Here is a 17,690-nt window from a genome sequence, read left to right as displayed (position 1 = left end):
TATAACTTATTCTAATCAGGATCCCATTCTTGTGGTTGTACATGATGTGGCATTTCACTGGTGGCGTATTCATCTAGTACATAGGAGAGTTCTGTCTGATGCATTCCACTGTCTTTCCTATTCTCATCCTCTCCTTTAACTTTATTCCCCTTTGTCTAGTCCAATGAACTTCTATTCTTCCCTCTCCTCCCTTGTTGTCTGTATATATATATATTTTTTTTAATATTTATTTATTTATTTTAGTTTTCGGCAGACACAACATCTTTGTTTGTATGTGGTGCTAAGGATGGAACCCGGGCGCCACGCATGCCAGGTGAGCACGATACCGCTTGAGCCACATCCCCAGCCCTGTGTGTATATTTTTTAAAAAAGAAAAAAAAACTTGGACATGGAGGTGGAAAACTTGGATATTTATCCTAGCTCTTTAGCAGCCAAATGACATTGATAAATTCCTTATATCTTTGGATCTGACCTCTTTTTGTAAAATGATGGTAAGACCTGAAAAAAATCCCACATATTTCAACTCTCACTCTCATCACCACCTTAGGCAGCTCTGTCCCTCAAAAACCAGATCGCTCTTCTAAAATAGAAGATGCAATGGTCCAGTACCTTAAAAGATAATTATCACCAGCTGACCAGGCTGGCAATATGAGCTGGGTTCAAAGCAGCTGGCTGTATCAGTAACTAAGAAAATGACGAAGAAACCACATGGCACATAAACATAAGTTTCTAACATAAGTTTCTAAGGCAGGATGGCTTGGCTCAGTGACCCCAGTGGTCAGCTCCAGTGCTGGAAGGAGCAAGAGAGAGAGTGAGCACACCCAGAACCTTCTCTTTACTGGGGAAAAGTCATTCGAGAAAATTCCACCCAAATAAGGCAAGGAATTGGATTTCAAAGAGTGGAGTCTTGCTTGGTGATGTCTTGTGGTCAGCAGATTGACTTACATCTTGGAAAGCCACACCCATCTCAGGTGCTGTGTAGGATCAAAGGCAGAGTGAGAGAAAAGGCACACTTACATTGCACAGCCCAATCAGACAATAACATCAGTCCAGTCCCCTCATATGTTCAAATGCACATAGTTCATGCACACAGTCCATGACTGGCTCGTGACAGATAACTCCAACTTAAATCAACCCAAAGTTCACTATGTAAAATTCTTCTTTCCAATTTCCCTTATTGGATGATTAGGAAATATTTCTCTCTCCCACTTTCTTATATGTTGCTTCCTTCAACCATCAAAACAATAAATAAAAATTGCTGTTTACACTTATTTTTTGAAAACTATTTTTTTAAAGTTATTTTTTAACAGAAAAACCCTGGATTTGGGGTTTAGTATATAAAGGCTGCAATTATCTAGAAGAGGGTAAAATCCTCTTCATCTAATGTTTTAGAATCTTAAAATAGGATTTTCCAGAAAACAAGGACCAGACTACAAGTTTGCCTTTTGTTGAAAATTATTATTTTGGCAGTTTACACACTTTAGATACAACTGCTACTTTCTCTAAATTCACTAGTTGCTTATATATAGTCATCTTCATATGTTTCTTTCCTAAATGAGTACTTTCTCCATGAGCCAGTTTTCTTTAAAATCCTTAAGATACAAGTACCAAGTCTCTTTTCATATGTCAATAATAACACCAGTGGCTGTAGTTTGATAAGGTTGAAGAAGGCACCCTGAATCCTACAATATTAAAAGAATATGTGCTGGTTTGAATGTGATTTGCTCCCTAAAGACTCATGTTGAAGTTTGATTGTTAATGTAATGGTATTCAGAGTTGGGGAAAGACTTTAAAAGGTGTTCATGTCACAGGGACAAAACCCTCATGAATGGATTAATGCCTTTTTCACATGAGTGAATTCTTACTCTTCCTGAGTGTTGGATTAATTATCAAGACAGCAGGTTTTCTCTCTCTTTCACATGTAGCAGCTTACTCTTTCACTTTCCACCATGAGCCCCTCAGCAGTGCCATGTGCTTGAACTTCCCAGAGTTCAGAACTGCGAGACAAAATAAACAAATCCATTCTTTATAAATTATTCAGAATTGGATATTTTGTTATATCAAGAGAAAATGGATTAAGATATACTATGGTAGGGGCTGGGGTTGTGGCTCAGTGGTAGAGCTTTCGCCTAGCATGTGTGAGGTGCGAGGTTGGAGCCTCAGCACCACTTAAAAATAAATAAATAAATAAATAAAACAAAAGTATATTTAAAAAAAAAAGACATACTATGGTAAACTAGTTCTTCCCTGTCTGCAGCTCCTGAACTTTAACAGTTATTTGTCTTTTAAAATAATATTTGTGTCCTATTTTTCAAACTTATTAATATAAGTGGATTGCATAGCATGTGGAAAAAAATATACAAAGTGCTGCAAAGAAAACAAAATGTGAGCATTCCTAAAGGAACAAAGGCCTTAAATTTGCTCTGAAGAAATTAAGGAAGAAGAAATAGAAAATTGAGGGGAGGACAAGAACCCCCAAATAAGTTGACTTCAAGGAAAGATTGCTCCTCCTTTAGTCACAAAAAAAGTAGGAGCTTTTAAACACTTAAAAGAAGGAAATTTTCTCAAAGAAAATGGAGGGAGCAGTATTTCCCTGGCTTTTTCTATTTTCCTCTGGTTCATTTTACCTAAAATGCCTTTTCCATTCCTGGAATCATTTGTCATCAGAAAACCTCCTTCCCCAGTTCTTCTGAAAGCAATCATTTTCAAAACTTTCAAATCTTTCCCATCCTTTCCCACCTCCAGAACCAGGACTCACAACAGGACGATCTCGGCTTGAAGTGGGCAGAAGGCCTTTCTGAGAGGTGGTGGGGCACCCGGGAGGTCAGCGGAGTCCCAAATTAAAGTGAGGGTCATAGGACTGGGGAGTCTCTTTTTAAGAGAAGGTGGAGAAGAAATGAGGCACAACTTCACACTCCGGGAAGGTCCACACAGGAGGGTAACACAGGGTAGGTCTTGATGCCCAAGAAGCCATAGGTCTAACAGCCACAAAACCCAACAGAGCTACAACTCAAGGAGGAGGAGGATCTCAAGCTCCTCTCCCAGGAGTCTCCTTGTTGTTGGGGGTGGAGGGGAGCACATGTTGGCAATGAGAGCTGTTCCCTGGCCCTGCCCACACAGCAATCTGCCCTTTTTCCAGAGTCAGAGGGGAGGTGGCTGCTCAGAACCCAGGAAGTTGATAATAAAAGACCACTGTGCTTGCCCCATAGAACATCTTTCCCAAGGAAGAAGCAGAACAAAAGAAGGCAAATAATAGTCAACAGGCAAAGTGTGTATACTAAGATAAGACCAGAGAGCTACTTCTGAGAGGCTGGGGATTGGAACATGCTTGGCCAAATGGATGCCTGAGGATACTCTTGGAGTTGAGGGGAATTTTTCCTCCCTGATCTGGTGACGATTCCTATTGCAGGTTCTGTTTGGTTCGCCTACAGGGTGGTCTTGAGCACTTAGGTTTTCTCTTTCCTGCTTCTGTCCATCAGCAGGTTTTTATTAAAATGAACTCCCAATGTTACTACTAGTTTATGCCTTTTAAATGTGTAAATGATAGACATTCCAAGATGCTTGTAAGTATAAATGTCCTCAAGGGGGATTTCAATTTTTATTTTTACCACAGTGTGACCTAACTCTTAAAACTTTGTGCATCAAAAGTACTTGAAAGGTTTGTGAAAACAAAACAAAACAGATTGCTGGCCCTACCAAGGAGTTTCAGATTTAGTAGGTTTAGGGTGAGGCTGAAGAATTTTAAGGAATTCCCAGGTGATTCTGTTGTTGCTGCTATTCTGAGGGTCCACATTTTGAGAACTACTGGTCTGGCATATGACTTACTTTATATGCAATTCTTACATGCAAACTATAACAAATAAGGATTAATATTTCATCTTACAGAGAGGGAAATTTGGCTGAGGATAGTGACTGAGCTTATTCTCAAGTGAAGCTGGCCAAAAACACACCTCTCCACCATCAGGCTGGCCACCAGCTTCACATTTTTCTTTGCTATAAGGAGGCATAGAACAGTTTTATGCTATGGTTAAGAAATACCTTTGCTAAACTGGGTGTTCCCTACAGGAGTGATTCTGGACAAATCATTTTGCCTCTTCAAGCCTAGGTATCCTCAAAATGAGCAAGTTGGCCTACAGGAGTTAGACAGACATCAGCATCCCTAAACTCATACTATTTTCCCTCCTTGTGTCCCATGTCTGGAAAGATTTTGCCTTGTACAGAATTCTTTACTAAGAAACTGTGCTTTTTATTTTTAAGTAGCCAAAGTTGTCTTTTCTACTGATTAGCAAAAGATAACCATGGTTGCCACCTTGAGTGGATATTTCAGCAAGAAACAAACAAATTTTATTTGATATGAATCTCAGAAGCTTCCTGTAGTCTCAGTGCTGATGTAAGGTTTGGAAACTTATGCTGCATAAACCATAATTGGCTCAACCAGGGCTTCTTTCTGTAGGATAATACTTCTAATGCCTCTGATATCACATCTAATGCCCAGAGATGAAATAAGAATGAGAAGTGGAAATGGAGTTCAGAAAAATGAAGTTCAGTTTATACAAACATGCTGCTGTCCCTTTTATGTCTATTAATTGTATGTTAATGTTAATGTCTATTAATTGTATGTATGTTTTAATATTTTTAAACATTTCTCTATGGGTAGATTTGATTTTCTTCTCACTTTTAGGATAAATAACACTCTGTTTGCCCATTAGAACATTGCCTGGCATTATTAACATTAATAGTGGGACCCATTTTGAGGTTAGGTAGTGAAGCAAAGCCATGCTAATTTTTTTAAATTTAATTAAATTAATTTATTTATTTATTTTACAGAAGATCTGACCTTTACAGTCAGGCTGACTGACCTTGAACTTGCAATCCTCCTGTTTCAGCCTCCAGAGTAACTGGGAATGCTTTTCTGTGTAAAATAATGCTTACACCATCCTGAGTAAGAGGAGATGAGAGATGAGTCACATTTTTAAGGAAGAAATTGAGCATACTACATATCATATATCTGAAATGACCATTTGCTACACTAAACAGGAAAACTGTGTTAAGCTATTATAAACTAGTCATGGGCAAGGACCTTCACTTTAATTTCCTTTGCCCCGAGATTTTAAAACACTAGTAGATTACTAATGATAGGTAATATCACTTCATGTCTTTGAACTCTTACGAGTTGTTTTCCGTCTCATTATTCACAGATTGAGGACTCTACCCTAGAGAATTCTGAACACCACATCACTAATTTCAACCCTTTAACTAAGTCCTAATTAGGGACTGTTTATGAAATTTCTCATTGGCTCTTCTTTGAATCAGACCATAGATGGTCTACTTTGGTTGCTTACCAACCCAAAAGTGCTTGGTGAGAACTCTGAATACAGGCATCCCACTGTCAGAAAATTTCAATTCTAGCCATTGATCAAGTAGACCATCTTCTTTTGATTAATGTACAGATATAATAATAATAATAATAATAATAAATAATAATAATAAGGCCACAAAAAATAGTGTCTTTGTACAATACCACTGCCAGATGATATGGAAAAAATTATTGAGACAAGGACCTCATATCTTCTTGGGAAACTACTATGTAAAGACTGGTGCGTTGACAGGTGGCTGTTATTTTTATGAACTAAATACAAATACCTTTACAAACAAAATGAAATCTTAATTATCAGCAAAACATTAACAGCCAGATCCACATAGGTTGTATAATGGATAGGGAGTGACAAGGTTGGTATTATTGGTAGAAGTTTTAATATGATTACTTGATTTACCTTGAGAATCCCAGCTGACCTTGATTTTAACCTTTTCCCGGTTCCCTCTTCTGTTCCTTGTGCTTTGAAACCACACTCTCCTTAACCACTCCCCCCGAAACTCTAGCTAATTTTCTGGAATTCCTTCTATTCTAAATAGATTATATCTTACCACTCAATGACTACATTAGTCATTTCCTGAGATTGCCTCTTTATTTGCTTCTTTGTTTGGCTGTGGATAAATGGATCAGTGACATTATTGCAGGAGTAGGTTAGTTATCACAAGAGTGGGCTTATTATAAAAGTGAATTTGGCCCTTGTTGCTTACTTGTTCTGTCTTGTCTTTCTGCCTTCTGCCATGTGATGATGCAGCAAGAAGGCCTCACCAGATGCAGCCTGGTGATCTTGGACTTCCCAGCCTCCAAAACCATGAGCCAGAAAAACCAAATATTTTTTCTTTATAAATTACTCAGTCTTCAGTATTCTGTTATGGTAACACAAAATAGACTAAGACATAGGTGTTCCTTGACCTTGGATTCAACTGATGCTTGGTCACAAGAACACTGTCTATCATTCAGAAGATCTTTAAAGATGAAAAGTTGGAGGACGTGTGTAACTAATTGATACCTCTAAAGTTGTTGTGACATTAGATGAGATAATGTGTGTTAAATGTTTACTCTAGTGCCAGGAATATAGTAAATATATGATGAAGAAATGTCTTATGTATTACCTATGCAACCTCAGACAAGTCACCCACAGCTCCCATCTATAAAACTGAGCTGCTAATATCAACCTGGCAGGGTTGTCACTGGGCTTGGTACCTAATGCGTATCTCAACATCAGTTAATAATAATTTAATAATACACCTTTACTCTTTAAAGAAAAGAAAAGGAATTGGAGTGAATTTTCCAACAGTACCGCTGGATAACCATGATGTCTTTTACTGACTAAATGCAGTACAGTTTTTGCACAACAGAGAGTTGTCATATGTCATAAGACCAGCTAAAGAGTGAATCTCTAATGGTTGGTTCATTTAGTGATTAAAGAAGAAGATGTTAGGTTGTAACCCCCAAAAACGAGTCTAAGGAGGCCCACATGGTGAAGAAGAGGTAGAGAAGGATTTACATGTCTCAAATTATGCCTACTGTAGGGTTCAGTGTATAACACTGAACCAAATTTTTGAACACTTAATAAATTTATGTGTTTTTACATTCATTTAATTAACCAATATCTATTGAGCCTAGTATTTGCTGATAGGCACTGTTCTAGTTGAGAATAAGGTATTTCCCAAGTCAGACTTTAATTGCTGCTCTGATTGGGCATATTTTCAGGGAGATTTCATGGGTTATTATAATAATCCTTCCAGTGATGTCTCATAGGTATTAGTAAACCTACTTTATACATAAGGAAACTTGAGAAAAAGAAGAATTAAATAGCTTCCTAAAAATTACAAGACCAAGAGTGATGTCAACACAATGGAGAAACTGGAGGCTTCTGGCCATCTCTTCTCCCACGAACACTTCAAGCCAGCACCTACACACAGATATGTTCTCTCCAGAGAAAGCCAGTATCCACTTGAAAGACTAACACTGGATAACTGAAAAAAAAAATGATCCTACCATCAAAATGGGCAGGAAAAACAAAAGATACACTTCCTTAATAAAACCACCTTTAACACAACACTTTATAATTAGAAAAAAAATCCCAATACCCAGCTTCTTTCTGAGGTATAAGGAGCTTGTATCACACATATAAAGCTCAACTCTTACAGTCTCTGCCAGAGACCTTGGCTCTTAAATGGCCAACCTCAAGAAATGACAGAAACAGGACATTCATTGGAAGATTTCCTTCAAGCCCAAAGCACAAAGAGAAGCACTCCCAATAGCTATAGCCCCCAGAATCAGTCCAGCTTCCAACTTTCCCCTGAAAAGAGTTTGGCCTTTGGCTGCATGCTTTTCCACAGTTCCCTGTGATTCTGGCCTCAAACAAGCAAGTATTCAGAAGCACGTGTAGCAAATCAAAACTAAACTTCTTTCACACGCCCTGTGCCTTCTTCCCTGGCTTGCTCTAGTGATAATTCCAGCCCTGCAATATCTACATGGAAAGGGGTTGGAGTTCTTTGCCAGGAAGAACGGCACTTCCTGTGCCTTCTTCCTTAACTTGTTCTAGAGGTTAAAATCCCACAATCTCTCATTGGAAGGAGGGGGAATATCTCATGCCTAATAGAGAATACTATCATTTCATGCACCTTCCTCCCTGGCTTGCATTAGCAAAAACTTCAGACCAGAAGTCTATCCTTGCTAGAAGAATTTGAGACTTCTGCTTGCTTAACAAGAGAATGGGCCTACCCCACCTTCTTCTCTGGCTTGATCCAGCAATAAATCTAGATTTGCAGACCATCCCTGGAAGTAGTTTCTGCATATATAGAGCATTCCAGATTTTATACCTTCACCTGAGATTAGTTCCTGAATCATGTAGGTCTGGGAATTGATGGAGCTCTGTACTCTAAGTATCCTAGACCATAGAAAACAAAAAGGTAACTTTTAAAATTGCAAACATTCATCATCTTTCTTCCCAGGTACAAAGTAAACACTTTGATTAAGACTACAGATACCATCCTCAGACCCTGTCCTTGGTGTAGAGCAGGAGGAGTGGGAAATAAACTCAGATTCTCTGTATGGAAAAAAGGAACTGGTGCACATATCTAACACCTCAACCTCTCCAGCTGCAATCCAAAGGACTGGCTTCTGTCCCACCTCTCTCAAGGTAATAGCACAATTTGACACTCTAATTTCTTGGAGGCCACTAAGAACAAAGACAACAGGTTACATAAACACAAAAAGTTTGTAGGTAACTAGAATCTCTAGCTGGGCTGATTAGGGAAACACATCTCCTACACAAGACCAGGCTACCAACAATTGGAGAGATGGTTCTTTTATTTAGTGCACAAAATCCAATACAGAACATCAAGGAAATTTAAGAAACATGGGCATATGTTCCAACTAAAAGAACAAGATAAATCTGCAGAAGCCAGCCTAATGAAATGAAGATATGTGATTTACTTGATAGGGAATTCTAACGGGTACTCATAAAGAATGCTCACTGACATAAAGAGAGCAATGTATAAACAAAGTAAGAATTTCAAGAAAAAAAAAGGAAAAGAAAATATAAGACATTGCCAAATAGAAATCTTCAAGCTGAGGAATACAACAAATGAATACAACAAATTCAATAGAGAGATTCAACATTAGACTACACCAAGCAATAGAAAGAATTATTGAACTTGAAAGCCTAAGGGACTTACAAGTCACTATCAAGCCAAATTTATATATATATATATATATATATATATATATATATATATATATATATATATATATATAATCACTGTACCAAGAAAAGAAGAAGCAGAGAAAGGACAGAAAACATATTTAAACAAAAAAACAGCAGAAAACATTCCAAGTCTGGGGAAGGAAATAAAAATCCAAAGCCCAGAAACCCATTGGATTTTTAGTAGAATGAAACTAAAGATACACACAATAAGACATATTATAACCAAACTATGAAAAAAAAGACAAAGAACATTGAAAGTTTCAAGGGAAAATAAATTGTTGGGTACAAGAGACTACCATGAAACTATCTGTAGATTGTTCAAAAGAAACCTTGCAGGCCAAAAGGGAATGGAATGATATGTTTAAAAAGCTACAAGAAAATAACTGCCAACTAATAACTATACCCAGCAATTCTGTCTTCCAAAAATAATGGGGAGATTTAAAAAAAAAAACTCTTTGACAAAAGCTGAGGGGATTTATCACCATTAGACCTGCCTTATAAAAATTCTCAAAGCACCTTTCAATTTGAAGGATCATTAAGTAGCAACATGAAAATATATTAAAATATAAAACTCACTGCTAAAATAAGTGAATAGTCAGACTTAAAATATTCTTATACTATTGTTATGGTTTAGCTATGAGGTGTCCCCCAAAAGTTCACGTGTGAGTCAATGCTAGAAATTTTAGTGGTAAAATGATTGGGTTATGGGAACCTTAACCTAATAAGTGCATTATTCGCTGACAAGAATTAACTGGGCCGTAACTGTAGGCAGGTAGGATGCAGTTGGAAGAGATGGGTAACTGGGGGTGTGCTTTGGGGATTTATATTTTGTTCCCAGTAAGGGAAGCTCTTTTTCTGCTTCCTGATTGCCATGTCTTGAGCTGCTTTTCTCCACCATACTCTTCTGCCGTGATGTTCTGCTTCAACTTAGGCACAGAACTATGGAGTTGGAGATCTAATGGACTGAGACCTCTGAAACCATGAGTGCCAAATAAACGTTTCCTCCTCTCAGAGTGTTCTTGTCAGGTCTTTTGATCACAACAGCAGAGAAGCTGACTAAAACACTAATGATGGTGGTGTGAAAATCAATTTTCTCTATTTTGAAGATCAAATGACAAAACTATTAAAACACAACTACAGCTAAGGATAATTTGTTGAGGGATGTTACAGTTTGGATACAGTTTGAGTATATCCCTCCAAGGATCATGTGCTGGAAGTTGGATCCCAGTATGACAGGTTAAGGTGGTGGAATCTTTTTTTTCAATTAATTATTTTTATATTGTTGACTTTTGTAGTTTTTTTTACTTTTAAAATTTGTTATATATAACAGCAGAATGCATTACAATTCATAGAGCACACTTTTTTCATATCTCTGGTTGTATATTCGTGTTCTCATACATGTACTTAGGGTGATCATGTCCATCTCATTCCAAGGTGATGGACTATTTAAGAGGTGGGGCCTAGTGGAAGGTGGTTAGGTCACTGGGGGGTGCTGTCTTCAGAAGGTATTAATATGGTTCTTGAGGGATCCATGTAGTTCCCATGACAATGATTTTCTTTTTTATAAAAAGTTAGCTTGAATCTCTCTAGTTACCTATACCAACATGAGATCTCTCTCTCTCTCTCTCTCTCTCTCTCTCTCTCTCTCTCTCTCACTCATGCTCCTATCATGATATCATCTGCCATGCTGTGATGTAGCCAGAAGACCCTCACTGGAACTAAGCATATGCTGGCACCATGCCCATGAATATCCACAAATGCAAGAATAACTGGCTATCTTAATAAAGTACACAGCGTCTGCTATTTTGTTATAGCAATAGAAAACTGACTAACGCAGCAACAAAACCATAAGATACAAAACATGTAAACAAAAACAAATTGGGGGGAGGGTAAAAGTGTAGAGTTTGTGCAAGTATCAGCTTACAATACCCTGTTATCAATGTAAAGTGTTTTATGTAAGCCTCATGGTAATCACAAATCAGAAATCCTTGTAGATGCACAAAAGAAATGAAGAAAGGATTCAAATAAAACCACCACAGAAGCCACAAAGAAAGATGCAAGAGAAGAGAGAAACAAAAAAATCTACAGTTTTCCAGAAAACAATTACCAAAATGGCAATAGTAAGTCAATACTTATCATTAATTACTTTGAATATAAATGGATTAAATTCTCCAGTTAAAAGACATAAAACAATAGAATCGATTTTTTGAAGACCCAACTATGTGCTGCCTACAAGAAACTCATCTCTACTTTAAGACACACGTAGGATAAAAGGGAAAGGACGAAAAAAGAGTCCACCCAAATGGAAACCACAAAAAAAAAAAAAAACAGGTTGTTATATTTAAGTCAGACAAAACAGATTGTAATTCAAAAGCTGTAAAAAGAGACAAAAAGGTCATGTTAAAAGAATCTATTTGCAAATGGTATATTACAATTGTAAATATATATGTACCTAACAAATAGGAAAACTACAGGCCAACATCCCACACAGATGCAGAAACCCTCAACAAAATACTAGTAAATCAAATTTTATTGTTTTCATTTCTGAGTAGAAGGGGTTTCCATTTGTATGAACCTCCAGAAACGTGAGCTAACTAAACCTTTCTTTATAAAGTTACCTTGCTTTAGATATTTCATTGTAATTATGATAAATGGACTAACACACAACTATTCATTTCTTTCCTTTTTGTCAATTGTTGTTGCTACCCTTCCCTAATTTTTTACCAGGTTGTTTGTTGTTCTTTACATATTTGATGAGAAAGAAAAATGACAGATGAAACTAGCTCAGAGGGTAACTAGCCTGTAACTAGTACCTAAGACAAATTGTGTCCTACTTTATATAAACCATTTCACAAATCACCAACAAGGTTATTCTGTGACTGTGATGAAGTAAGACAAAAATATGAACATTGTTGTGTGGTGGAAATAAGGAGATGACCAAAATATAACTTCATAACTTTTGTGGCTTATTGCCATGCAGAGAGTGGCAATGCACAAAGAGAAGGAGAATGATGTGACCAAATCTCACTAGGAATACACTCAGTTGACAAAATACATTAGCCATAGAGCAAGGGAGTTCCGAAAATTATTGAAGCCAAATTGCTCAGTAAGTATGGAATCAGGCTTCTGTGAAAGTAAAGTTTAATTAAAGTTTAATTAAAGTTTGAGGCATATTTGTATACAAGTCATTCTTGGGAGAAGCTATTTGACCAGTATGGCCAAGATCCATGACATAACATGAGGTCCCCTGGTGGTAGAGCGTGGAGGCTGGTGTTGGCAGGTGAGATTTCAAAGCTTCAAGACTAATATGGTATCAACCTGTTTCAGCTTGAGCTCCTGGCTTTCTGCAATGCTGCTGACAGATTGCAGACTTTCACAGCCTATATTGGGTCTTCAGAGAAACAGCAGAGGAGTGTAGCCTGTTGCAACCTAAGTTCTCAAAGTGGCAATCAAACTTGAATTTATACATATTTTGAAGTACAGTAGTTGAAGACAGAAACTTACCTATAGGGACTCTGAAAAGCTTTGATGTAATGTTCCTAAGGGAAAGGAGAATCCATTCCAAGTTCCCACATATGAAATATGATAATATGTCATAATCTTAAAGGGATAGTGGAATATGCTCTAAAACAAAAACATCATATAAGAAGCTAATGTTTGGAATTATTGCAAAACTACATGATAAACACTCTGAAATCATATCTGAGCATAGAGAGGAACACTGGACAAATGACAAAAATGACCAAACATCTCCTTTCCCAGTTAACATGAGGACCTGTTGCTGTTTTGCCAATTATAGTTTAGCTCCAGTAGATTCTTGTTGCAAAAAGCAACAGACCTTAACCCTGCCTACAGGAGTGTTTCCTGATATCTTTAGCTGGTGTTTCCTGGTATCTTTAGATATTTAGATGTTAACACTTAGCTCTCACGCATGATACAGATATTTTCTCCTTGTGTTTTTGTCTTTGAAACTGATTTATGGTACCTTTTGTTTGGGGTAAGTTTCCAATGGTCATGATATCAATGTTGTTCATAACTTCTTAGTTTCAAAGTGACTTGTTTTCCTACCTTAAATCATAAAATTTTTGTACATTTTCTTTGAATTTTTTAATGTTTATCTCTTCAATCTACATGGGCTTTAATTCTGTATGCAGTTAACAAGTAGTGAAGTTTTCCCTTCAAATCTAGGACACTTCTGGACTTAATTCCCATCACTTTCCCTGGGCGGCTTTCCTTGGCTCTCTCATCTGTCTTCTCAAGAGCGTCCTTTCATTTTGTTCCCATAGAACACAACACAACACACAGTCTGAGAGCAAGGCAGCCTTTTATTTTATTATCGTGCCTTTGTGTCCTAGGGTATTGACTACACCGAGGTTTAGTCCTCAGATGGTTGCCATGGCAACGGGGCGGGCTTTCCAGGTCCTCAACCGCACCTGTGCCCTACCATCCGCTAAAACACCCCCACCCCCACCCCCGCTCGCCTCACGCCCTCTAGCAATTTTCTCCCCAGATACTTCAAATTAAGAAAACTTCCCGATTAATTTCCATACATTTCGCCAAAGCCCCTTTCCTGACTTCGACCCCTTCTTGCCCTAAGGCTGAGAGGACGCAGGCAACCGAACCGGTCCACAGGGACCACGCAGGGCCAGGGCTACTGCAAGAGGTGCTGGAGAAACACCGAGAGGCCCGAGGGTAAAGCAGAAAGTTTCTATTTCGTTGATCAACCCTTCACCGCACATTAAAACCAGGGTGGGTGTGTTGGATCCTAAGACCCAGACTGGCGTGACTTGCGCTAACCCCCAAAGGACGCGCACAATTCTAGGAAGGGCGTTTTGAGGACAGACGCCACGCCTTCTGGGAAACGTAGTCTCAAGGTCTCCTGGGTCCTGGAGCCTGAGAGGCACCTCTGCCTATAAATGGTATGGCCATCATTCCCTCTCAGGGAAAAAGCTATTGTGCACTTTATTAATGAGATATAGACCAGAAATGAGTGAGAAGCTATAATCTTACGTAGAATTCGGTAGCTTCCTAAAATTCTCTGTCCTGAAGAACTGACCCTACTCTTTCCTTCATTCTCTGTCCTTGAAACTGCGGAGGGTTTCAGAATCTGGCTGGTTTTTCACTCTCAGTTTGTTTGTTTCTTTCCCCAAGAGCGCCAACTGGAAAGCCCAAATATTTGGAATGGCTCAGTATAGTCCTTGACACAAAGAAGCCAATAGGTGTACGGTGTTTGTTGAATTTAATATGGTAAAAGGCTCTGGGAGTAAAGTGATCCCCCCCCCTGTGGTACTGGTGTAACAGAGAATTAGATGCTGCTTTTGCTAAAAGCGCTGGCTCTTTATTTGGGTCTGCTGATTCCTGATGGGTAGCTAAGAGAAGGATAAAGTTTTGGCATCTCTGCCTTCATTTTTTATCTGTCCTCTTTCCCCTAAACCTTTGGTGGGATTCTTGCTAACCTTGCACACAGACATGTTAATCATTTAATGAGTGTTTCTCTAAAAACTGGTAATACAAGGTTTATTAGCCCTAAGTTTACCTAACCTATCTCATCTTCCTTCAAGACTGAAGACATCAAGATAATAGACTAAGGTATTTCCAATATTTGCAGGGATGTTAACTGCCATCTTTTACAATGTCCTTCCTATTCCAGATCACAGAAATGGCACCTGGAAATTTCCAGAATTGGCCTTATACCTTCCAGGAGCAGCAAAGCCTTGCAGATGGATCACCACAGCATGAGACTCCCCTTCCTACAACCCAAAATAGAAACAATCATCTCATGAGAAACTGAATTACCCACTGCCAGGATCACAGGTCTGATAGATAGATATCCAAGCAACAAATGGATGCCCCTGAAGTGATAAGGAGTTCTCCAGAGTCACCTCACAGAATCAGAAATGAGAATCAGACTTCAGTTTATCCAAGACTATTTAATTATTGATACCTCTCACCTCCTGCCCCAGTTCTTTCTCTATTTAAACCTAAAGCTCATGTTGGTACTCCCACAACAGGACTGAGATACTTGATCCTATTTTTCTTCTCAATATAGCTCTATCAATTAAAATTCCTTTCTTGCTTTTTACTATTAATTTTTCTGTTTATTGGGGGTTGGTGTGGGGTGCCGCAGTGTGGCTGGGCACAATTCAGGAGCCACTTGTCAAAAGAAACAAACTTTATTTTTAGAACACACACCGCAGCACACAGCTCTTCTGGAAAATCCTCAGAGCCCAACTTCCGCCACTGGCTTCCCACAAGCCTCTCTACCTCCCCCCACTCCTCCTGCTCTTGAGGCCCATTGGCTGGGTCGCATAGGCAGAGCCAAAAAAAGTCCCCCAATGAGCAGCTTGGTGGTCTGAAAGGGCGGGGAAACAGCCCAATGAGCAACACCGCAGAGGAGCCAATCAGTTGGCAGCTAGAAGTTTGCTCGGGGCGCTGTGAGCCAATGTCAGCTGGCAGCTGGAAATTTGCTGGCAGGGGGAAACCTGGGGCCCCTTTGGCTGTGGCTCTCAACAGTGAGGGATGAGTGACCAGACCCGATTTGTTGGAACCTTCAGTCAGGTGTTTGGTCTCAAACTGCAGTAACACTGATATTTGAGAGAGAGGAATATATGCTGTGGCTCAGAGTTTCTATGAGTCTGTACTTACTCAATGCTTGACTCATCATAGTATATCTTGGCCAGCTCCCTCATTTTATAGAAGAAATAATTGAGAGATACAGGTTCCTTCTCAACTACATAGCAACAGCAATGAAACTAGTCGTATGGCTCTCCCTCCCATGGTTTACCTCCAGGCCAGCGAAAGAAGCATGGATATCAGCTTCTTACACCTCTGAGGGTAAATAAATGTTGGGAGGCAGTGCCAGGGAAACATGATGCCAGAATTTGGCTTTTCAACCTAGACAAATTGAAGTCGTCTTTCCCTCAGGAATCCATTGGTAGCTTAGCCATGCAGACAGCTTACCCTTCCTATGAGCCTCAGGAAGGGATGAATAACTGATTCTCCAATGAGATGGAGCCTGGGACCCACGAATGGATACATCAGTGAATTGGACATATTCAACTGTATCCGACAATCCAGCCCAAGACTTGTATCCATCAAATTTCACCTCCCCTCCTCCTTCTTCCAGTGTTTACTGTCAGATCTAAATTAGCCTCTGGAATGATGGAGGTAGAAGGTTTCATTCTTCTCTTCCTGCATCCATTAGAAATGGAATTCCTAATTGAGCAATGCCAACAGCAGGGGAGATGGAAGAGCAAAGACTTTGGCCTTAGAAAAGACTGGTTCAAGTCCTAGATTATTATTAAATCTAACATAATCAAATTACTTCTATAAGTATTCTTATATTAAATGAATATAATAGCATTTACCTCAAGACTATGGTAAAACACAAGTAAATTTCTTTTTTACCAGAAGGCATAAGGAAGGGCATTGGCTTCAAGGCTTTTGAAGTTGGTTTCTTTCAGTTCTCCAAATGTCCTTGAATTGTACTTGAAGAACTAGAAGAGTAAGAAATACAAATAGAAGCTTTTAGAGGAAATTATGGGAAAGATATTTTTCCCTGAGAGAATGATCATTAAGGATATATAATAGAAATTTAGAAACTGACATGTAGACTGGGTTGGTGTTTAATTTCTCCAGAGCTCCTGTATGCTCAAGGCTGTACTTCTGAAAATCTGTATCTCTTTTCTTAGAAATTGGCTTCATCCTTGACTGCAGTTGTAATCTGAGCTATATAATGCTTTCAGGGCCAGAAATGGGAGCCAGAAAGAGAACCTACTGGTGAAACTCAGAAGCATACCTCTTGGAATCAAGAGTTCAGCCTAAGTGAGGGAAGTCTTTTGACCCTAAATATTTTATGCTGCTTTTTGAATTAGTTCCGATTCTATTCTGGAAGCTATGCTTTAAGGGGTTGAAGCCAGGACTACATCAAGGAATATATCCTGGAGTTACAGGAGCAAATTCTTAGTGTTCTGCCTAGGGATATCTAATCTTCAGCTTAGCAGCAGCATTCAAAGAGTGAAGAGGAATTTGTGGCATGGCAGAAGAGAAAACTTGGAGAAACAGTTCTGGAAGCTCACAAAGAAGGTGATATGGGGCACTCAGATGGTTAGGGAGTGTCTTGGTTCATTTTCTATGGCTTGTAAAATGATACTCCAGACTGGGTAAGTAATAGAGAGAAGAGGCTTATTTTGGCTCGTGGTTCTGGTCCAAGATCAGGGGGCCACATGTGATCATGGCCTGCTTTCTGGCAGAGTCCCAAGGCATCATCTAGTGAGAGACAGCACAAGAGACAGAGTCAAGCTGCCTTTTATAGCAGACCCACTCTCTAGATGTTAGTCTGCTTTGTGTCACTGTGACAAAAACACCCAAGAAGAGCAAATTAGAGGAGAGAAAGTTTATTCTGGTGCATGGTTTCAGAGATTTAGTCTATGATGGGCTGACTATTGCTCTGGGTCCCAGGTGAGGCAGCAAATCATGGCAGAAGGAAAGCTTCTCAGGACATGGTAAGCCTCTCAGGAAGCAGAGAGAGGGAAGGGACATCAGGGAAGATGAACCCTTCCAGGGCACACCCCCAGTGTCCCAACTTCTCCAGTCAAACCCTAC

General features: G+C 39.1%; 1 long non-coding RNA gene across 2 annotated transcripts; it reads right to left on the bottom strand.

Moving 5' to 3' along the window:
- Positions 1–269: 269 nt before the first annotated feature.
- Positions 270–16,793, bottom strand: LOC308657885. Of its 2 annotated transcripts, none has more exons than XR_014024087.1 (4): positions 16,693–16,793; positions 16,454–16,582; positions 4,860–4,938; positions 270–974 (listed from the first exon to the last, which is right to left on the bottom strand). It is a non-coding gene; the product is annotated as an uncharacterized lncRNA (long non-coding RNA). The 2 variants fall into 2 exon arrangements; XR_014024088.1 differs by having other exon boundaries at positions 16,494–16,582.
- Between the last annotated feature and the right edge of the window lie 897 nt (positions 16,794–17,690).

Source organism: Spermophilus citellus, assembly GCF_964194105.1.
Source record: "Spermophilus citellus genome assembly, chromosome: 10".
NCBI lineage: Eukaryota > Metazoa > Chordata > Mammalia > Rodentia > Sciuridae > Spermophilus > Spermophilus citellus.
Note: the sequence above shows the minus strand (reverse complement) of the source record. Positions and strands in the feature narration are given on the sequence as shown.